Source organism: Miniopterus natalensis, chromosome 14 (assembly GCF_054644295.1).
Source record: "Miniopterus natalensis isolate mMinNat1 chromosome 14, mMinNat1.hap1, whole genome shotgun sequence".
In the NCBI taxonomy this organism is placed as follows: Eukaryota; Metazoa; Chordata; class Mammalia; order Chiroptera; family Miniopteridae; genus Miniopterus; species Miniopterus natalensis.
In genome coordinates this window covers 38,366,113-38,389,188 of record NC_142094.1, presented here as the reverse complement: position 1 = coordinate 38,389,188, position 23,076 = coordinate 38,366,113, and the positions used below count along the sequence as shown (strand labels likewise).

At 44.3% G+C, this 23,076-nt stretch overlaps 1 pseudogene; it reads left to right on the top strand.

The window, feature by feature from the left end:
• Positions 1–5,284: 5,284 nt before the first annotated feature.
• Positions 5,285–14,151, top strand: LOC148091551 (cytochrome c oxidase subunit 6B1 pseudogene; annotated as a pseudogene).
• The last annotated feature ends 8,925 nt before the right edge of the window (positions 14,152–23,076 follow it).

The following is a 23,076-nucleotide window of genomic DNA, read 5'->3' as shown; positions in this document are numbered from 1 at the left end:
TCAGGGCACATGCCTGGGTTGCAGGCTCGATCCCCAGTAGGGAGTGTGCAGGAAGCAGCCGATCAATGTTTCAATGTTTATATCTCTCCCTCTTCCTTCCTCTCTCTGAAATCACTAAAAATATATATTTAAAAAAATTTAGATCTCTTTTTTTGTCAGTACAATATATAGGGTAGCCAATACCACCCAAACTCTGGTAATTAAACTTTTGTACTGGAGTTGATTAACCTCTAATGGCTTCACAAGTGACTGCTGTAGTACATTTTGTTAAATAAAATAACCAAGTAATCATTTCCTAACGAAGCCACAAAACCAATCTGAAAAATGTGGAAATAAAAATCTGCATGGAAGGATTTGCCTGAAAAGGAGCACTTGGTGTCAACAAGCTTCTCTTGTCACCCAGCAACCACTCCTCTGGAGTTCCCTTTAATGGGGGTAATTTCAGCTGGCAGCTGGTGCAACCTTGAAATGATCCCTTTGTTTTCGTGCTCCCTGATGGGGAGAGGTCACTGCTGATGATAATGTGGTTGCTAGTCATTATTATCTGGAATGCGATAACATGGCAGAATTGCCTTGAAATGCTCTGTTTTAATCTTGACATTGACTCTGCATACACAGTTGGGTCACACTAGATGCACATTTCAAAGCCTAAAGATATTTATATTTTTGAAATAAAAATGACCAACACAGGTGGTGGTGATGGTGGATAAACATTGTTGTACTTCGTCCAGTTTATAGCTATTCAATCAATCAATCAATCAATCAACATTCATTATTCAAACTGCCTGTGTTTGAATCTCAGCTCTACCACTACAAATGCTGTGTTCTTAGACATGCTTATTAATCTCTCTATGATGTACTTGAATCATCTATAAAATGGGGCTAATAACAGTATTTGCCACATAGACTTGTGAGGATTAAATGAGTTCATACATGTAAGCGCACAGAATGAGGTCTGGCATGAAGTGGTAGCCCTGTGTAATCAGTGACTTGGATTGTTTCTGGATCGTGTTCCCTCTTGACAAATCATTCTTTTCCCACCTCCCCTGACTGGATCAGGCACCGCCTGGGGTGTGCCTCTCTGGCCTGCTGTACTTCCCATAGTTAAATGGAATTATAATTGCGTGTTTAATTACCTGTGTCACCCAGTAGCTAGAAGCTCAGTCCATCTCATTCACCACTGCAACCCTGTGGGTTAAACAGGCTCATCTGTTGTGCCCGAGCAAGATAGGACAGGGCTGCCGAAGCGGCCAACCTAACCTACTGGGGAACAAGAAGAAGGCAGAAGTTGGTTGATGTTTACCAGGATGCTGCAGGGACTCTGAGAAAACTGCTGAGTCACAGGCATGCATTTTGAGCAGGAAATAATCTTAAGGTCTTGGAACATTGCTGCTTGAGCTTGGCAGCTGCTGACTCACCCACCAGAAAACAAAGGCACACAAATATTCCTTATCTTATCTGAACTCTTATTTGCAAGTAATGGGATGCACTTGAACTAGCTTCAAAAAGGACAAGTGGGAGTGAGGAGACCGTATGGAAGGATATACAGGGTGTGCCTTTGAGCTCAAGGGCCGGAGTGGAGCTTCGTGTCCTGAGGGACGGCCATTGGGAGCTGGGGCACCCTCTCAGATTCCTCTCTCTTTCTCTCTGGAGCTAGATGGCTCCTTGATGTTAGATCTCCCTGCTCATCTGCTTTCTTCTCTTCCCTCACTGCTCTGTTCAGTGGAAGAAAAGTCTGTCAGCTCCTGAGGTTATATGTCCCTCAGTTCCAGCTGCATCCTGAGAATAACCAGCTGGTGCTTAGCTGCCAAACTTAATTTCCAGAAGAGAATCTGATTGGTTTAAATGGAGCCAGCTGTCTCCCTTGATCTAATTTATAACTGCCAAGGATTATCTATTACAAACAAGGTTGCCAGGAGTCCACTCTCATGGGTGAGCAATTCTCTGTGAATGGGGTCACTAAGAAATGGGCAGATACTCCAGTAGGTTTCCACTAAAACAATGTAGTTCAAAATGGTCCTCAGTGTTATTTATGCAAGGTTGGGTAAGGGTAATAACAGCATGGAGTATAGAGTATATCTTGGCTATCCAAAAACCACTGGATTTCAATAGCTTTTGAGAGTTGTCCCTTTAATGGCATTTAAAACATACAAACAAACCTTTTTTGGATGGGACTTGATTCAAAATGAACTACACAGTTCTCTAAAAACAAGAGGACACATGCTCTTCTCTTTGCCTGGAACTGTCTTCCTCTCTTTCTGATGGGGAACTCAAGAAGTTAACATTCTTTTTTAGCTTTAGATATATAGTTAATAGGCTTGATAACTAATGCACGTAGAAAGCTATTGCTCCAGGGACTGGAATGTATGGCTGGAAAGGAAAAGGAAAAGGCTCAGGCTTGCTCCCGAGAGGGAGAGCTCACTGGGTCCTCTGTCCTAAGGGTTTTAAGGGTAGAGATTTTAGGGGAGGTCCCAGGGGAAGATCTCAATAGAATATTTAGCAGCTTTCCAGATGTCCTTTTAGGGTCTAGGTCTCCACTGATTGATTGGTTGGCTCAAGGGCAGGGGGTCATTATCCAATGCAGCTGGTCCTGAGATCAGCTTTGGGGTCACTTGTCTGGTTTTGCTCCTTTTTGGGGCCCTGGAGCAGAAATACAACTGAGGTCTCAATGTTATCTCTAGGGAGGAAAGGTCAGGGGATCCAAACCACATGACCAGTGATATGCTAGGAAAGGAAAGGTCACCCTGGGGGCAAAACCCCACCCTAAAACTGTCCTTTGCTAGGCATCCAGGACTTTCCTCCCTGGTGACCTTCTGTATGTGGCCCATATACCTTGCTCTGCTCATGCCTGTCTAACTGCCTATCACATCAGCACAGAGTAAGAATACAAAATATGTGAGCAATAATAATGTTGATGGTAGGTTGGGACAGGATTGTATCATAAAATGATACAGAGCCATTTATATTTGGTGGTTGGAAGGTGGTTGTGTTACCATACCAGGATCAGGCCCAGAGCAGGTCTGCCTCAGGCCAGCCTTTCAGTGTGTGAGTTCTTGACTTTGTGCAGAAAAGAGTTCACAATATGAGTCTAGGTGATTTTGAGAGGATGTTTATTAAAACTGGGGACAGTGAAACAAGAAGGGCCTAGGATAGAAGAAGCCACAGGAGAGAGCATAAACGGGGCTGCTTTGGCTCTGTAGGAACTTTACTGGTAAGAAGTGAGCCAAGGCGGGGTTGCTGTCAGCTTACTGGAGAGTCAGAGAAAAGGGGACCTTGGGGACCAGTTCAGAGGATTAGCCTGGGATGAGCTGCTGCTGCCCATTGCTCCCCTGGTTGTAAGTCTCATGGGGTCCCATAGAGTTTAGGAGATGCTCACCTGTGGAGGAGAAGACAGGGAAGGGAAAGGCTTGGGTATGCTCTGGAGAGAACAGGTGGGTCCTTCAGCCTGAGACTTTTAAAGGCCAGGAGTTTAGGGGAGGTCTTAGGGAATAATCTCAATAGAATATTCATCAGCTCTTCCAGATGTATCCTTTCAAGGTTGTGGTCTCCACTGATTGGTCAGTGCCAGGGCAGGGGTCATTAGTCACTGTAGCTGGTCCTAGTGGTGCCTGCCTGTCTTTGCTGCTTTTCTGGGCCTGGAGCTGAAATGCACCTGAGGCCTAGGTGTTGTCTCTAGGGAGGATTAGGGGTGGGGAGGTCTAAACTGCATGACTAATAATATGCCACTAGAGGAAAAGCCACCCTGGCGGGGAGGGCCCTCGATAGTTTTGCCTGTTGCTGGGCACCCAGGGCTTTCTGCCTTGGTGATCTGTGTCTTGGCTATAAATTGCTCAGCCAGTTTGTTCAGCTATTTGTCTCAGTTTCCTCACTTCACTTGTCAAGGAATTTTCCTAGTTTCTTACTATCCTTTCTCAGTTCTTTTCCAAAGTCAGCTTTGTAAATGAAATTGTGCACCTGGAGTAAAATTCCTTAGAACACCAAGTAAAAAACTCAAGGAGAGGAAGGGCTTATATGGGCAAGTCAGGAGTTCTGGAGTCAACTACCTAGTGACATTTCAGAAGCTAACCCATGGTCCTTTTCCTTAAGTCTTTTCTAATCCTTGGGTCTCCATTTCCCAGTGGCTCCACTCCCACATCCTGGAGGCAGGATTTCTCCTCCCCTTTCCTCCTCCAAACTGCAGCCTCCAAGAACTGGGAATTTTTTTTTCTTGGTGAAAACTTATCAAGTATTTAATATGAAATATGGCCTGTAGGTGTCAGCATCTATCACAAAATGAGAGATTGCTAAAGCCACCTTTACATTTAAACTCAGATTCAAATTATGCAAAACAAATTAGTTTCCTACTTTACTAATGCTTAGAAGACTGTAATTCCATCTCCAAACTTCCATTTTACTGGGTGTATATGCAGAAATTATATTCTAAATTCTAAAATGTAGGGAAGCCCGGCTGGGTGTGGCTCAGCGGTCGAGCATCGACCTAGGATCCAGGAGATTGCAGTTCGATTCCAGGTCAGGGCATATGCCCGGGTTACGGGCTTGATCCCCAGTGAGGGGTATGCAGGAGGCAGCCGATCAATGATGACTCTCTCATGTCATCATTCATGTTTCTATCTTTCTCCCTCTCCCTTCCTCTCTATGAAATCATAAAGATATGTTTAAAAAAAATAAAAAGTAAAAAGATGTATTTAAAGAAGAAGAAAATAAAGGGATAAAGGGATATGTTTTGGCTACTGGTGCCCTCTACGGTTCACTGTAATTTTCAGTTCCCCCAACCCCAATCTATAAACATTCTGCACAATATACAAATGTACCCCCATTTTAAGAAAATGGAACGTGAAAATCTGGATGTACAAAATAGCTCAGCGTCATTCAACTAATATCCATGGAGCACCTGTTTTCTGTTCCTTAATGACATTTTGAAAGCTCCCAAAGCTTCCTGGTCACACTCAGGTATTAAAAAGTCTAGCCTAAAGCAGTCCAATGAAAAGTTTCAGTTTCACATCCAACTCAATGCTCTGTCCCTCCTCCCGAGCTTGGGTATAAGCAAGGGGCCTGCACTTGGTAGGGGACACAGTCTACTCTCATTCTTTCCCACTCTACTTCTGCATCCACTAGGAGTGGAGAAGGCAGAAGAGAGACTAATGAGGGAAAACAAAAACCTCTCCAGGGAAAGAAGCACTGTAGGATCTACGTACTGCATAGATGCTGCTCATCTCACTTACCAGAACTTAGCCCTCCTAGGGGAAAGAGGGGATGGGAAATGTAGTCTTTATTCTGAATGAGCATGCATCCAAGGTGAGATGACCTCTTCTAGCATACCCTTATCTTACCACCACCCTCACCCCTTCTCATCTGGGGTTCTCTCACCAGTATGCAGCTGCTTACCCAGGGTACCAGCAAGAAGGCCCAAGCTCTGCTAATTTTTGTGGAGTCAATTGCATCAAAGGAAATGCAAATATCCTTGCTTGAGAAGCCTCAGCACCCCTCCTCTAGAGTAATTCTATTACTCCAGGAATATTCCTACTCTGATTTAGCCTGTAAAGATTGATGACATAATGGTAGCAGGACCTGTTGGGTTCCTCTTAGTGCTATGGATGTACTTAGTGTTACCGGAAAGGAACCAGGCTGAGACAATTCTGCCTGGCATGGTTTGGAATGTGTGGGTTATTGACTTTGTGCAGGAAAGATTTCAAGACATGAGTCCAGTTGATTTTGAGAGTACAGTTATTAAGACTTGGGACAGTGGGACAAAGGAAGGGCTTGGGATAGAAGAAGTAAGATCACAGCAACAGGAATGAGCCAAGGTAGGCTGCTTAGACTCAGAAAAGTTAGGCAAGAGGAGGGACCTCGGAGCTTAGGGGGAAGAAAGTAAAATTATATGCCTGAGGAAAGGGAGGCAAAGGTGTACTGGAGGGAGAGTACACACTGAGTCTTTTGTCTTGAGGGTTTTTAACTGTTTGTTTTGTTTTGTTTTGTTTTGTTTTGTTTTTGCAGGTGGGAATTTTAGGGGAGGTCTCAATGAGAATATTCATCAGCTTTCCAGGTGTGTCCTGATACATCAACATGAGCGTATAGTAGGATTTGGGATCATTCTTTGGTCAGCTTTACCTCTATCTTGGATTTGTCTGGCTCCAATTGGGGTTTTTATTTATTCCCGTGACTTCATCCAAACCAACCAAATGAGAAAAGCAAAGGCTATTTACTCAGAGTTTGCTGTAGTTAGGAAGTCAGCCATTGTCACTTGTCTTTTGGCAGAGACTCAAAGGCAGAGGGGTGAAGAAAAAAGGAAGGCTCATTGAAGGCTGTTGGCGTGAGGAAGCTGAAGGCTGGCTAACTCGAAGTGGAACACCTATGTGATTGGTTAGGGGTGCATATTTGGTATTCCTAAATTGAAAGTGGAGATAAAAATTAAGGAAGCTGTCAGTTATTAATCAAGTCCTAGCCGTTTGGGACTGGTTGTTACAGAGGTTATTGTTCATCTTCCTGGAGTGTCACTAGAGATAGCAAACTGGCTTTTTGCAAGTCTGACTTTAGGCTGTTTATAATAGGTAAGTGGTTGATTTCCTGGGCAGTTTGCTGCCGGATGTGGGTCTGTCACTGGTATGGGTCTGGGACAGAGGCAGATCGGCCCCAGCATGGTCTGGAATGTGTGAGTTCTTGACTTCATGCAGGAAAGATTTTATGAAATGAGTCCAAGTGATTTTGAAAGTATGTTTATTAAAGCTGGGGACAGTGAAAAAAGGAAGGGCTTAAGATAGGAAGCAAGATCATAGCAACAGGAGTGTGCCTAAGCAGAGCTGCCTTGGCCGTTTGGAAATGTGAGAATGAGTCGAGCCTAGGCGAGGCTGCCTTGGCCCTTTAGAAAGGAAGTCACAGAGGCAGAATAATGAGCCAGCTAGCCTGTGTGGACTTGGGAAACAAGTCACAGAGGTAAAAGGAAGCCCCTTGAAGACAAGTTCAGGGACTTAGCTTCAGATGAGCTGCCGCTGCCCACTGCTCCCCTGGTTGCAAGTCTTGTGGAAACCTTTAGAGCTTAGGAGAAAGCAAGCAAAGATATATCTTGGAGGAAAGAAATCAGGGACAGGCATGGGCATGAGCTAGAGCAAGCACTGGGTCTTTTGTCTTGAGTTTTATCTGTTTTCTAAAGGTGGTAATTTTAGTGGAGACCTTATCGGAGGATCTCAATAGAATATTCATCAGCTTACCAGGTGTGCCCTTTAATATGCCAATGAATCAAAATGTGCATATAGAAGTGTCAGAGTCATTTTCTGGTCAGTTTCAAAGAATGTCACTGAAGAGGTACCAAGATGGAGATTGGTCTGCCCCTGGCCCAGTCTGGAATTTGTAAACCATTTGCTCCTAAGTGTCCTTGGTTAGGGGAGATAAGACTTTGAGATTCATTATCAGGCTGTAAACTACATGGCCATTTAACTATCTGTCTCAGTTTTCCTCATTCCACTTGTCAAGGAATTCTCCAAGCATCTTACTAACCTGTCTCAGGTCAAAGTTCTATTTTTATATATGGTCCAGACATTGTCCATTTTTATATTCAGTCTTTCAGTAGCAGGCAGTAAACTTGGCTTTGCTTTATCAATGATGATAGCACCTCATATTTATATCATGTTTTACAAGTTATAAAGTATATTATGTGTATCTCCTGTGAGGACCCACCAAGACAGAGGCAGGCCCCTAGGCCCCGGGGCAGGACGAAAGGCATACATGAGTGAGTGACTCAGTAAACTGCAGAGGGTGGAGGCAGTTCCAGGAATTAACTTAAATCGGTGGGTTTGACAAATACCAAGTGCACTCAAGCTTCAGGCGCCTGTGGTTGAGAAACATCCTGAGCCCACCCTTCCTGAAGAATTTACAACCTTTGCAAAGACAATGATTGCTTGCTCACTGTAACCCTATATAAGCTTGTTGTAAAATTAGATCAGGGTTCGAGTCAGAATTCTACTGCGTTGGATACAACCAAACCCCAGCTAGCTGGAATAAAAGTCCCTTTTGCTGTTACATTATCAGCTCTGGAGTGATTCTTGGACATAACATCTCCAAGACTAATGAAGGGGTTCAAAATGAGTCTTCCCAGAATGTGTCACTTTAGCATGCAGATTATTTTGAACTGGAGACAGTTGAGGCCCCAAAGACTCAGGAAGAGCTTTTCTCTCCCCCTTAACTGTCTAAAAGAATGTAGATAGAGAGCTTGATCCAGGAACTGTCACCAAAGATAACTATGAAGAATATGAACTAGGTGTGGTAGACTTGGGGAAACTTAGTAAGGCTTGCTTGTTCAAATCTCTCTGTGTGTTGGTGCTGGCTGGGTAGCTCAGTTTGTTGAGTGCCAGCCCATGCACTAAAAGGACACCAGTTTGATTCCCGATTCTGGTTCTATTCCGGGTCAGGGCACATGCCCGGGTTGTAGTTGATGTTTTGCTTTTTCTCTCCCTCTCCTTTCCCCTCTCTCTAAAAATCAATAAAAAAATATTTTTTTTTAAAAAAAAGGGTAATTAGCAAAATGAAAATAGAAATGTGAAAATAAGACTTCGCATGTAATAGCTTAATGCCTCTAAGGAACCATCAGAAGCAGCTTGAGTTTGTAATAAACACTAGAGGAGGACGGTGTGCATTTGTGTCGATGTTTAACATCTCACTCAGGGCAATTTTTACTAAACTGAGCCCCTGGACTTCAAAAGCTCACTGAATCCTTTAAAGTAATAAAAATTGTGTAAATGAACCAGTTACAAACCCATTCAAGATTATTTTCTTTCAACAGCAACAGTACTTGGAGCAGAATGCCAGCTCATTTTCTGCAGTCAATTAATTCCGCCTTTCTTAAGCAGAATGTCTGATTGCCTTAAGCAGCCCTACGGAGCAGCTTTTTTCCTAGAACAAAAAACCTTCTGCAAAGTTTATGTTAATACAAACCAGCAGGTGGCAAATGACTGCTCTTTGGAAAGAAGGCAAATGGCTACTCTGAGACTATTGAGATGCAATAGGGCTCCTGATTTGAGAAAAAGGAAACATTGCAGCAAAAAATAAATTGGTCACCCATGGTCCCTTTATGAACCTCAGGTCCAGCCACACAGGCTCCCTCCTCCTCCCACTCCACTCCCCATTCTCCTCTCTGCTGTGATCTTTGAATTAATAAACTCCTTCAGAAGGAAGATCCTTAATGTTCACCCCTGCTCCCCAAACTTTTCATAAATCATCCAATTGGAATTCTTCACAGCAGGAAATGAACCCCTTAGAGCTCAGCTTTAATTTAAATCATGGTTGGAATTGCCAGAGACAACCTGGTCCAGTCTCCTAATTTCTGGCAAGGAAGATGTTAAAGGTGGCATGTCCATTTTATTGATGAGTCATCTGAGTCTTTATGGAGAAATTAGTGGCAGAGTTGGGACTAGAGCCCCAGTCTCCTAAGGCAGTGTTCACTTCACTGCACCCCCTTTGCCACTAGCTAGAGGCTGCTTAACTTGTTGATATTGTGGGCTGCGGGAAGGGCACCAGGTGTTAGACCCTTGGGGTAAGACCAAACCTGGGTTCAGCGACCTTAGTACTTGAGTTCAGGCTAGGAAAAAATTCAGAACCAAGACTCATACTATAAGAGAACATTTATTTATAAAATCAGAGGTAGAAGAAGTAATTCATAGATGAAATGGGCTGAGGAAACAAGTTATAGAGGCAACGGAAGGGCCCTTGGAGCTTGGAAGTGAGGAAGGTAATGGTAACACCTCTGGAGGGAGGGGGAGGGGGAGGGGGAGAGAAAGGCACTTGCCTGCTCCTTGGGGGATGGGGGATGGGGGGTGGGGTGGGGGATGGGGAGGTGGGAAGCACGCTGGGTCCTCGATCCTAAGGGTTTTAAGGGTGGAGATTTTAGGGAAGGTCCCAGGGGAAGATCTCAATAGAATATTCAGCAGCTTTCCAGGTGTGTCCTTTCACAGTCTAGGTCTCCACTGATTGGTGGGCTCCAGGGAGGGGTCATTGTCCAATGCAGCTGGTCCTGAGGTTGGCTTGTCTGGTTTTCTGGGCCTGGAGCTGAAATACAACTGAAGTCTAAATGGTTTTTTTTTGGTTTTTGTTTTTGTTTTAAAGATATCTTTATTGATTTCAGAGAGAGGAAGGGAGAGGAAGAGAGAGAGATAGAAACATCAATGATGAGAACGTCATTGATCGGCTGCAGCCCACAACCTGGGCATGTGCCCTGACCGGGAATCGAACCTCGACTTCCTGGATCCTAGGTCGATGCTCAACCGGAGCCATTCCCAGCTGGGCTGAAGTCTAAATGTTATCTCTAGGGAAGAAAAGTCAGAGGGTCCAAACCGCATGACCAGTGATATGCTAGATGAGAAAAGGTCACCCTGGGGGCAAGGTTCCACTGTACAATTGTCCTTTGCTAGGCACTGAGGGCTTTCTGCCCTGGTGACTTTCTGTGCCTGGCCTATACTCCTTGCTCTGCTCAGGCCTGTCTAACTTCCTAACACAAAAGCATTGGAAATGAAGAAAATAAAAAGGCATGATTAATCAGGTACTCCCTACTAAAGCCTGAATGTGGAAGCTGCACTGATTTCCTCTTTGGCTGAAGTGTGATGTCCCCATTCCCACTTATCACTCTCTCCCTACAGTTCTTGGATAATTCTGTTATGGGGAAATTTAGGTATCCCTCTCCCCAGTGAGTGCTGGGGGTGGAGACCTTAGATATCTTGAGAAAAAGAACTTTCTGAGACCTTGCAGGGGAGAATTAGTGGTTTTTATTTGCATGGAATTACATCCCTGGGTTTCCAAAGTCCCATTTCCCTTAATCCAGTCCTGGTTCAGAAACTATCCAATAAATCAGCCAGGAAGTGGTCCAGCTGGATTCAGACCCCATCTGACTGGTGCAATCTGTTCTGTAAAATGAAACATTGAGTGCCATTTAGCCAGGAAATGCCAGGCCAGGAAAGGCTCCAGAGAGCAAGGTTCAGATGTAGTCATCCTGTGATCCTGGATGGAATTACAGAGTTGGGTTCTAATTAAACAGCTCTAGAATCAGTCTATGAGGAATCCAATAAACCAGGGTCCAGGACAAGGGTCCCAGGCTGAGAGAATGGGAACAAAGCCCCAGGCCCCCTATAGGCAATGAGAACAACCAGGAACTGGCAAAGGCCCTGGGGTAGAAGCTGCCTCAGCTCTCCTTCCACCTTAGACAACACCCCCCATCACTACCCACCACCACCCAGGGGCTTGCTCGGACAGGTGGGCAGATATGCAGGGAGCAAGAGAGAGGCCTGTTCCACTTCCGAGGAGCTCATCAGGTGATCCTAGCAGCTAACTGGCAGGCAGCTAGGCTGCTTCACATCAATTAGCTGTCATTCTCATGGACTCATTAAACAAGTTCAGGACCTTTATTGCTTTGTTGACTGGAGGGTAAAATGAAAATGAGTTTTTTACACTTCTGCAGCTTAATAATTAAAAGGCAGAGAGGTAGTCCTGTGCTTTCTAATTTATGGGGCCTCCGATATACTTTTCTTAGGCTGCTAATGCCAATATCCTCTCAGTAATAAAGTTTTGTTGGGCTCCCATAATGGGCCAGCTACTGACAAAGGCTGTTCAGTGAATAAAAGAGATAAATATCCTTCCTTCTTCTTAAGCTTACAATTTAGTAACGAGGTAATGAACACTATAAATAAGTAAATTGTCAAGAATAATAGGACATGCTATGTGCTTTAGGAAAAAGTTGAGCAAGGTAAGGGGGTCTTGGAAGTGCTAGGGGCAGGGTTTGCATTTCAAGTAGGGGTGGTCAGTGCAAAGATTTGACAGTGAGAGAGTGAGCCTTGCAGATATCTGGGAAAGGATGCTCTGGACAGAGCGGGAAGCCAGTGCAAGGGCCCTGAGATGGTAGTGTGCTTGGTGTGTTCAAGAAACAATGAAAAGGTCTGGCTGGAGCCAAGTAAGGAAGGAAGAGCATGACAGGAGTGGGCAGAGAAATGAGGGGGCCAGATGGTGTAGGGCCTTAGAGGCCTTTATAAGGGCCTTTTCTTTTACTCTGAAAGCAATGGGGACTAGAACATTTATTATCATCGCATTATTATGACCATGACTGATCATATTTGTCTACTTCTGAGGGAAGAGCTGTGGGTCTTTTAGACTCATGGAGGATCCAGGACACCAACCACTAATAAGGATGCCAAATCCAGAGCATCAACCAGAGAAGTTGGGGTCAAAAACAAAACATCAGAGTGATGGTGAAACTGAGGGGAAAAAACAAAAGAGGCTGGAGTTATAGGTCTTGATTCAACTATCTCTACTTCTGGGAAGTTTTCACAGACTCATCTCCCAGTGAGAGCTGGAGACCCTTTCTTTGGGCTCCCAAAGCACCTTGTCCCATCATAACACCAATCTATTTGTTGTGTTTGTTAGACTGTCAATCTTCATTGATATGTGGGAGCTTTAAAAATACTATTTTCCACTTCTTCTGTCCTTGACTGAACTCTGAGTTCTTAGTGATTAATTGAATTGATTCCTCCCCCACCTAAATTATAATTAAAATACTTCATTAGACAAGAAGATTGTGGCAAGTTTCATTTAACTTTAAAAATAAGTTTTTATTTATTAGAGAGGCTTCGTTAACTTTGTTCCGAGATAAATATATCTGTCTAAAGATTTTTTTTTTTATGCTAAGGCTTTAAAATGTAAAGCTCACGAATATGTATTACCTGCTACCTCTTGGATTTATGTTGGATATAGACTGACTTGTTGATTTCCCCCTAAATGTCAAATCAAAAAGCCCTGTGAAACAACTTGATAAAAACTTTGAAAATACTCAACTTTTGTCTTTTTCTTTATTGAATTTGTCAGTGGCTTTTCAAATGTAGACCAGGATTCACAAAATGGTCCATGTGGATCCTGGGGACCTGAGCAAGCTATGGGCCCTTGTAGCACTGGTGCTTCTTTCATCGTGGCATTTCTGCTTACATTTCTGGTATGGATGAACAATTGTTTATGATGTTTAATGCAAGAAAATGTAAGCTGCCATAGCCGATTTGGCTCAGTGGTTAGGGCGCTGGCCTGCAGACTGAAGGGTCCCAGGTTCAATTCTGGACAAAGGCACATACCTCTGTCATAGGCTCGATCCCTGGCCCTGGTCAGGGTGCATGCTGGAGGCAGCCAATGTATGTGTTGCTCTCACATTGATGTTTCTCTCTCTCTCTCCCCATTCCACTCTCTACTCTCTCTGAAAAGCAATGGAAAAAAATCCCTGGGTGAGGATTAAAAAAGAAAAAAGATGTAAGTTCACCCATTTATCCAACTATTTTATGGAGTACTTATTAAATGCCAGGCATAATGCTAGGCGAGGCATTACAGCCATGAACAAAACTGACATAGACTCAATTCTCATGGAATTTACAGTCTAGTGAGGTCAAAGATAACAAACGTGTAAATACTTAACTTAATTTTAAATATATGATTAGTACTCTAAACTACATAAAATAGTGTAATGTGACGGAGAGTGACAGGGTAGGAAGCGGGTGATTTTAGAATGGGTGTTTAGAGATGGCCTTTCTAAGGAGGTGATATGTGAACTGAGACCTGAATGACAAGAATAAAATTAGTCTAGGAAGATGGGCTGGGAAGATGAACTGTAGCTCTCAGCATTCCATGCTGGCAAATCACTATTATTTATCCAACCTTATTTTTCACTTTTTCCCACATGTACCTGCTTCTTTAGCCAGGTGCATGCCAAGAGTGACAATCCCAACCTCCCGCTCCATGGAGGTGACACATTCCTCATAAGCCCCAAATCACTTTTTACAAACCCCAAATATCTAGATTCTTCTACTTGCAAATCCTATTGTTCTTTAAAAGATAAAATAAAGGGAGAGAGGTCTTTGCTGAGGGTCACACTGAGCTGCGAGCTGCTTCAGGGGTGTCTTTAAGAGCCACCAAGACCAGAATCAAGAACTACCAGACTGCCCCCTTTTGACAGCCGCTTCCCCAACCAGAACCAGAGCAGGAACTGCTGGCAGAACTACCTGGACTTCCACCTGCTGTGAGAAGGCAATGGGCAGCTGAAGGGGGTGATGTCTCCATGTGTGAGAATGGTACCTGTGTCTGTACTTTGTGTCAGCCTGGGATGACCACCACACAGAAAGCATGTTTCCAGGGAAGATCTGAACTGGCTGTACCCCATCTGTCCTCATGAGCATGAGCTTTTGGACTTCAGTGTCCTGCTGATTGGGGCACCAATCTGTGATCTACTGACAGATGATCATTTAGGACATTGAGCTGATACATTTGAGATTTGATTAAACCCTGTAGGATGAAAGCTATGATTATTTCCAGAGTGACATCTGGCAGCAGAAACTTGAAACTGAAACTGTGTGTTAGAGCTGGGGAGCAATGTTCCTTCACTTGCCACCAGATCCAGAAGCAACACTGTCACTGAGTTTCAGGAGACTTCTAACAGGAGCAAGCCTCCCATGCCATGTTTCTCTTGCTTCTAAGCCTGTAGATTCTATTATTCCAGAATGCTCAAACTTTTCCAACCTGCTCAAGCAAACATTGCCCATCTTCCCTAGTGCCTTTCCCATGACTCTGGCTTCTCTGCGACCCTGCTGTGCTCAGCATGTTACCCTCAGAGTCTCTGGTTTACTATATCTGTATTCTTGTGACACTTTCCCCAGAGATTATGATAATCAGCCTGGTCCAAAAACTTACTTTCCATCAAAGGAGACTCACGAGGAAAAGAAAAGAGAGTGAATGAGCAGAAAGGAGACAGGTTTGGCCCCCCGGCTTGCTGCAGTTGTTTGGTGACTACAGGGAGGCCTCTATTCGGATAAAAGTAGTCTTTCTAGTTGGGAGCTTCCCGTTAATTTTATATCCAATCATTATGCTAACAACATTTTTTCTTTATTTTTTAAGTTTCTTTTTCAGTTTTATTGAGAAATAATTGACATGTATAAGTTTAAGGTGTACAGCATGATAGCCTGACTTGCATATATTGTGAAATGGTTACCAGAATACATTTAATGAACATTCATCATCTCATATAGATACAATAATAAGAAAAACAATCTCCTTGTGATGAGAATTATTAGGATCTACTCTCTTAACAACTTCCCTATGTATCATACAGCAGCGTTAACTATAGTCATGTTGTACATTACATCCCTAGTACTCATTTATCTTATAATCAGAAGTTTGTATCTTTTGACCACCTTCCTCCAATTACCCTCCCTCTTTCCTCTTCTAACCACAAATTTGACCTCTTTTTCTATGAGTTTGCTGGGGTTTTGTTGTTGTTTATTTTTATTTTTATTGATTTCAGGGAGAGGGAGAGAGAGAGAGAAAAACATCAATGATAAGAGTCATTGATCAGCTGCCTCCTGCACGCCCCCTGCTGGGGATCGATCCTGCAACCTGGGCATGTGCCCTGACCAGGAATCAAACCATGACCTCCTGGTTCATAGGTCAACACTCAACCACTGAGCCACGCCAGCTGGGCTTGCTGTTTAAGTTTCATTGAAGTCTCTTCTCCATTGGGTACTTATTTAGCTTTAATTCCTAAGATGATTTTGCTTTTTCATTCCTGAGTTCTATCATTGGTTGATCTATCATCTATCTATCTATCTATCTATCTATCTATCTATCTATCTATCTATCTATCTACCTACCTACCTATCTACCTATCATCTACCTATCTATCATCTATCTATCTATCATCATCTATCATCTATATCATCTGCTTTGTCCATTTCTGTTTTGAGTTTTGAATTTCCAATTTAAGGTGTTTTTTCATATTTCAAATGCTTGTTTTAAGATATTACTCCCATTTGGAATTTTGTGTATTGGGGTTGTTTTTTGGTAAGAATTCTCTCCAGCTAAGATGCTTTGACTCTCATTTTTTTCTCCTTTAGAGTAGCTCTGTGTGGGTTTGTGATGGTTCTTTTCATTTCACAGTTAGAGTAATTTACCATTCCTAGTTCAAGATCTCCCTCTTCTGTCAGTGTAGTGAAGTACATTTCCTTTAAAGGGTGGTTTCATTTTTGTTTTGAGAGGTGGATAACTTTTTCAGGTTCTTTTTATTATTTACCTATTTTGGTTTCATTATCTCTTATTCTGATTTTATTGATGTTATCTTCTTTTGTTTCCTTGAGGATTTTAAACAGGACTTGAAAGTTCTTTTTAGATTCTTCTTGTATTTCTGTCACCTCAGGATAAAAATCTTTTGTGACTATTTTCATTGTACTAAGTGTGGTTTTTAACTTTTCCTGGAAAGTTCATATTGTGTGGGAATTTTCTCACATACTTCTCTTCTCTGTGAAGGTTTCTTACATGCCTTAGCCTTGGTCTCATGGATGGACCAGACTCAACCCATGCCATATGTTTGCAGCTCAGCTCAGAGCTCTCCATTTCTGGGGTGACAATTCTTCACAATTCACCTGGTACAGACCAGAAGAGTACTCTGCTGTAGACACTGGCACTGAGCAAGTAGTGTATTTCTGCCACATTTTTAGATGCATGGATGGAGTTATATCACCCACTGTTCTTGGGTGGGAAGCCCAGCTCAGGTTCCTGTTACAGAAGATATTTAAGTCCAGCTCTGCTTGCCTGGCTCCCATACTACTTTTTGCCGCTGTGACTTTATACTTTTCTTATTGTTTAAGTTTTACTCTCAGTCTCAGCTGTTGAGATTTTCTTCTTATATTTTGAAAGAAGCATATAAATATGTATTTTAATATCTTATATCTCATTCTTATGGATTTGGAGCACAGGAGAGAGGATTATGAGTGTATTTACTTTGAGGCATTTATCCAGAGGTTTTCATGCCTTTTAAAAAGTGAGAATGACAATATATATATATATATATATATATATATATATATATATATGAACTCAAAGAAAATATCTTTTGATGCAGTAATTCTGTTCCTGGAAGTTTTACTTAAGGAAAGAATCCAAAAGGTAGGGGAAAAGCTTATGCACAAGATGCTCATGATGATTTTGGGTTATAAAAACTTGCATATATGGGAAATATTTCCCAACAATAGGGAAACATTTCATAAATATAGCTACTCAATGTAATATTGTGCTTATACTAAAAATAATTTGCAAAAACTGTATACTATAAAAATGCTTATTACAATGCAAGAGAGAAAATTGTTCTTAACCATTTTTTGTTGTTTTAGACAAGTGTGTTTAAAAAAGAAAGCATAGAAAAATAGAAGAATGGAAAGAACCTACACCAAAAAGCTAAGATGGTTTTCTTGGTTATTTTTCCTTTTCCTTTCTATATTTTCAAAATTCATGTAATGTGTATGAATCATTTTTATAACAGAAAAATACCTGAATAAATGTGTTGTCAAGAAGCTGAATGATAGAAATGAAATTTTAAACAGGCATCCTTCCTGTGATTACAGAGAATGGATTGGCATGCCATAGAACTACTGATTGTAAAATATGGTCTGGTAGGCCACAAACCCCAGAGGAAGCTGGAGTTCTGGGACTATTCATTGCGATCAGATTGCTTTTCAGCATCGGGGCATAAGTAGCACCAGTGGGAGACACAGAGCAAGGAGGCAGGACTAAGAGGGGATGGCAGATGGCAAGAACCTATGGTCTGTGGGCACTGACCTGGAGTCAGGCTCCTTTGAGGGACAGGGCAAACTAGGAGATGACACTGGGAGTCAGTTGGTTAGAGGCATAATGGAGAGCCAGCATTTATTGAGGGGTTGCTGAGTTTGTGCCAGGCACTCTTTGGACTCTGAAAATACAGGTGGACACTAGGCTCAGTTCTTGCTTTCATGAAACTTATAGACTAAAGCAGGGATTGTCAAACATTTTTTCGGAAAGGAGCAGCTAGCAAACATTTCAGGTCATGTGGGGCTGTGCAATCTCTGTCACAACTGCTCAGCTCTGCCATGTAGCGCAGAGGCAACCATAGCCTGTAGTAAATGAATGAGGGTGGCTGAGTTCCAGTAAAATTTAATTTACAAAAACCGATGGTGGCTGGATTTGGCCAGTGGCACTGTTCGTCAGGTCTAGCTGAAGCTGAATGCTCCTAGCCCCCAACTACTGTCTCCAGCCATAATCTAACACAACTATAGAAAAGATTAGAAACAATACAAGAAATTGGCTCACAGAGCTCCTTAAAACTTTGATCAGATCATGACATTCTGTTTAAAACCTATCTTTGCTATCCTGTTACATTTAAAATAAAACACAAAATGTTCATTCATGTCAACATGAATATTAGATTGTGATCATCGTCAGGAAAAAAATAAAAACAGTGATGTGGTGGTGAACTGATCTTTTTAAAAATATATTTTTATTGATTTTTAGGGAGAGAGGAAAGAAGAGGGAGGGAGAGAGAAACATCAATGTGAGAGTGAAACATCAATCTGCTGCCTCCTACAAGCCTGGAATGATGCTCAACCAACTGAGCCACCAGCTAAGGCTATATTTGATCTTTTACTGAGGCGTGACATCCATCCAGTAAAGAGCACAAATCTCAAGCTATAGAATATTCTAGCACTTCAGAACTGAGTCCTGAAGGATCAGAGGGATTTGTGCATCCAAAGAGTTGGGCAGGGAAGCATTCCAGGCAGAAGGGAAAGCAAGTGCAAGGTCCTGAGGCAGGAAAAGGCCTGGCAGGCCTGGCATTTTCCAGGAACATAATGGGGTTCCCCATAGCTGGATTTCAGTGAGTGAGGAATAGAGTGGAGGAAAATCCTGCAGAGCTTGTAGGCCATCATTAACATTTTGTATTTTATTTTAAACGTAGCAGGATAGCAAAGGTAGGTTTTAAACAGAATGTCATGATCTGATCAAAGTTTAAAGGAGCCAATCTCTTGTGTTGTTTCTAGTCTTTTCTATACTGGTGTTAGATTATGGCTGGGGACAGGAGTTGGGGGCTAGGAGCATCCAGCTTTAGCTGGACCTGTAGTTGGGTGTGTGAGAAAAATCCATCAAAGAACAAACACCATTCGCACCCACCAGGTGCCAAACCATAGACATTGATTCGTTTTATAAAATGCTTCTTTGAAATGTTACTGTAACAGGATTTATTGACACCCATCACTTAATTAGTGGACGCTTTAAGAATTATGCATTAATCATAGGTAAGAGCCTTAAAAAGTGCCAGGAGGGAGCTCAGAGGTGGGGTCAGCTGGCAGGTATAGATCTGGCAGCAGCGAGAAAGGTAAGTAGTGAGGCTGGTGCGGAGGCTCAGGGGTGAGGCTGGAGGGGGTGACATAATGGTCAATTAGGGCCCAGGAAAAGACTGTCTGAGGTTGAAGGAACCAGGGAGGTTTGGTTTGATTGTGTGTGGCTTTGTTGTGACTTGATTTTATGAAGATGTACAGCAGAGAATAGTTAGGGAGTGTCCTATGATGGTGAGGAGGAGAGGAGCAGGAGGACGGAGTGTGGATGGGTAATTAGAGAGGAAGGAACCGTTTGCAGTTCAGGCCCTCCCTCCCTCCTCCTCTCCCTCCCTCCCTCTCCCCTCCTTCCCCCCCCTCTGTTCCCCCTCCCTCCCTCTCTCCCCTCCCTCCCCCTCCCTGTCCCCCCTCTGTCCCCCCTCTGTCCCCCCCCTCCCTCCCCCCTCTGTCCCCCTCCCTCCCTCTCTCCCCTCCCTCCCCCCTCCATCCCCCCTCCCTCTCTCCCTCCCCCCTCTGTCCCCCTCCGTCCCCCTCCGTCCCCCTCCGTCCCCCCTCCCTCTCTCCCTCCTCCCTCTTTCCCCCTCCGTCCCTCTGTCCCCCTCCCTCCCCCCTCCCTCTCTCCCTCCCTCTCCTCTCTCTCCTCTCCCTCTCTCCCCCCCCTCCCTCCTTCCTCTCCTCCCTTTTCCTTCTCTGCTTTCTGTTTTCATATACGGGGGGCGCCACCTTATTGGGGCTGCGGCGGCCCAAACATACTAAAACATTAGTCGCGGTTTCCGTGGCGCTCAAAGTGCACCGGGCGGCCCGCGCGTTCCGTTTGCTGCGTGGCCGCCGCAGCCTCGCCGGGAGCCCGGGGCCGCCGCCAGGGGGCAGCGCGGCGCCGCGGGGGAGGCGGCGGGGCTGGGCCGCTCGGCCCCCGCCGTCCCGGCCCCCGCCGTCCCGGGCCCCCGGCCCCCGCCGTCCCGGCCCCCGCCCCCGCCCCCGCTGTCCCGGCCCCCGCCCCCGCCCCCGCCGTCCCGGGCCCCCGGCCCCCGCCGTCCCGGCCCCCGCCCCCGCCCCGACGCCGCCGCGCCCCGGGAACCTCGCTTTGTTCAAGAGGCTGAGCTCTACAGAAGCGTTTAAACCCCTTTCTACGTGTGAAACGAATCCGTAACAGGACGTGCTTCCCGCCTGCCTAACTAATCACAGTCGGAAGTTAATTTCCTTCCTTTAAAAACCTGGATTTGGCTTAAGTGACCCCCAGCTCCTGCCTCTCGCCCCCTTGACCGGGTGTCCCCGCCCCTGCTCCCGCCCTCTCCGCGCCGCCCCAGGCCCCCCCCCAGCGGTCACCATGGTTACATGGGGACCTGCTTCCGCGGCGCCCTCTTCCATAGCTGGCTTCCGAGAGAATTTTCCCAGGGAATCCCTGCTCTTCCCAGTTAGCTCTGCCCAAATCCTCTTTCAGTGAAGGACGCGCACACACACGCACACACACGCACGCACACACACGCACGCACACACACACACACACACACACACACACACACACACTTGCACGCACGCGGCAGGGGGGAGAGTGTCCCAGCCACTCAGGTATCAATTCTTTTGATCTGTCACCAGGAGACTCTCCAGCTCCTGCCACCTCTCCTTGCTCTTCCTTCGGCAAGCCGTTCCCGGCCCCAGGCCCCTTACTCTGGCATCGACCTAATTCTACACTCAGCAGTTAACCAAGTGTCCTTTGGCTTTGTGGCTATAATAACACTGAGCAACTGTTTTCTTCTTTAAATGCCTCTGGTTCTGAGATTGAAAAGGGTCCCTTTGGGACAGAAAAAAGAGCTGAACCACGAACATGGCTCTGTCACATCGGGGAAATAGCAACTTAGAAAACATCAGTCTGATGAACCCGGGCCTCAGTGAGAGGTTTTAGAGGACAGGGTGGGGATGCAAAAAATAATTGTCCTCTCATCTTTCTGAGCTCTTCTGGCTGAACGAATAATCCAATTAATAGAGACAGATTAAAAGAGAAAATGTTCAAAATTTATTACAGATGTACATGCAGGGTTGGAGGTGGATGTGCCATAAGAATATGACCTGAAGATGCATTGGGCAGTTGAGGCTTATATGCCATTCTGGAGCTCAGGAGGGGGGGACTGTGGTTTGGGATTTCAAAGGGCATGAAGGCAATTCACATGGGGACAGAAAAGCAATTGTTTGGTAAATAAATGCTTATGGGACCATCTATAACCATGGGACACAGAGGACTTAGACCAAAGGGCCGTGCTAGGTTCCTCCCTATCACACACTAGTTCATATTAAACTATAGTTACCTGTGATGATATCTCCCTTCCAGGAACAGGTCCTCTATCTAAATTCCTTTTAGGTAGTTGGAGGGGAGGTCAAAAGTTTTTTCTGAGTGTTTCTTTTCCTAAAAATAACCAGCTTAAAATAATCAATAGCCCAAAGAGGCATATTTTGGGGTGGTCGACACTTCTCCTTTCAACAGGCTGAAGTCATGTAATGAGATGTTAAAGCCAAAGGTCCCCAGAAGAAGAAACTTTCCAAGAGAGATGGAGTAGAAATGACTCTAACATTTTTAAAGCAGTAAAAATGATTCCAGAAAGCTTTAGGTATAATAACATGGAAGCAGAGATCAGAAACAGCAGAGCTTTGATAAGTATTTGGCTTTTGGTTTGCTTGGTTTTTGGTAACTCGAGGTTCTGTGAGTTAGGTAATTTTCCATGCTCCTCATGAGCTACAGGATAACCTACTCAAATTATGCAAATGCTCATTCAAAGGAAGAGGCAGAATTATGTTAGTCCCTTCTATAATTCTATTGAAACTGATTCATAAGGTCCATTCTCAAAGAAGACTTGCGTCAATGAACTCAATCAAGCAAGATTTTTTTTTAATGTCATGGACTGTAACCCACAGAAACACTTCTTAGAGTCCCCATGTCCTTGCCTACCCACTTTCCTTAAACAGATGCTTCTGGGCCTCTCTCTTCAAAAACGCAGATTCCGACAGCTTTCATCAGCCTAATCTGTGAGTTTCTTTGTGTTACTCTCCTCCCAATTCTGCTTCGTGAGAGTACCCCATACGGGACTCTGCTGGGAGGACAATGGGAAAGGAAGAAACTGAGGGCCAAGGAAGGGCTGGGAAACACTGACAGCGACAATTTGCCTGGTTAGACTTACATTTTTCATAACAAAAGTTAGATAACTTTGAGCATCTGAGCATTTGTCTAGATCCATTAGGACAATCATTTGAACCAGCAATAACTGAGTAGTATTTGGTATTTGACCCTAAACACATGCTCAGTGGGTCTTGCTGTTTTCAAGGGAAGTAAATCTCAACTATAGTCACCTCTGGTGTAACCAAAGAAGAAAGGGAAGCAATTTCTGTTGGTATGAAGCAGACCCTCTCATGTGTACCACCCTTGGGATACACACCTGAGTGAGAACACCGATCTTCCAGAGAAGGGGATGGAGGGCAGGAGATCTGGTGGGAAGGTGAGAGTGAAGTGTTTATATTACGCCCCTCCTCCTTTGTGGTGGAGGTGGTAGACATTGGTGACACAGGCGACCCAGTGGTAAATCTGCTGGGGCACGCAGGGAAGGATGGGCGGCTGTCTCAGGCTGGATTTAATGAATTGTTTATATCTTGGCTGAGTCATTGGGAGTCTGTGTTCTATTGTTCAGCTTTGCAGGATTCAAATTGCTATTCTGACTGTTCCTCTCAGGATGACCAGGCTTTGAAGATGAATCCAGTCTCTCAGGAGGCAGGCCAGTGGCTTGATTTCAGGGAAGAACACAACCTTTAAGAGGGACAGTTTTTGGGTGCTGCTTTCCCACTGAGAAAGTTTGCTTAGAATACCAAAGCATGATGCTATCGCCAAATATTTCCATTTCACATGCTTCCTCTGGCCCCTGCTGTGTTCCTCATCTGATGGAAGCAGGACTTTGGC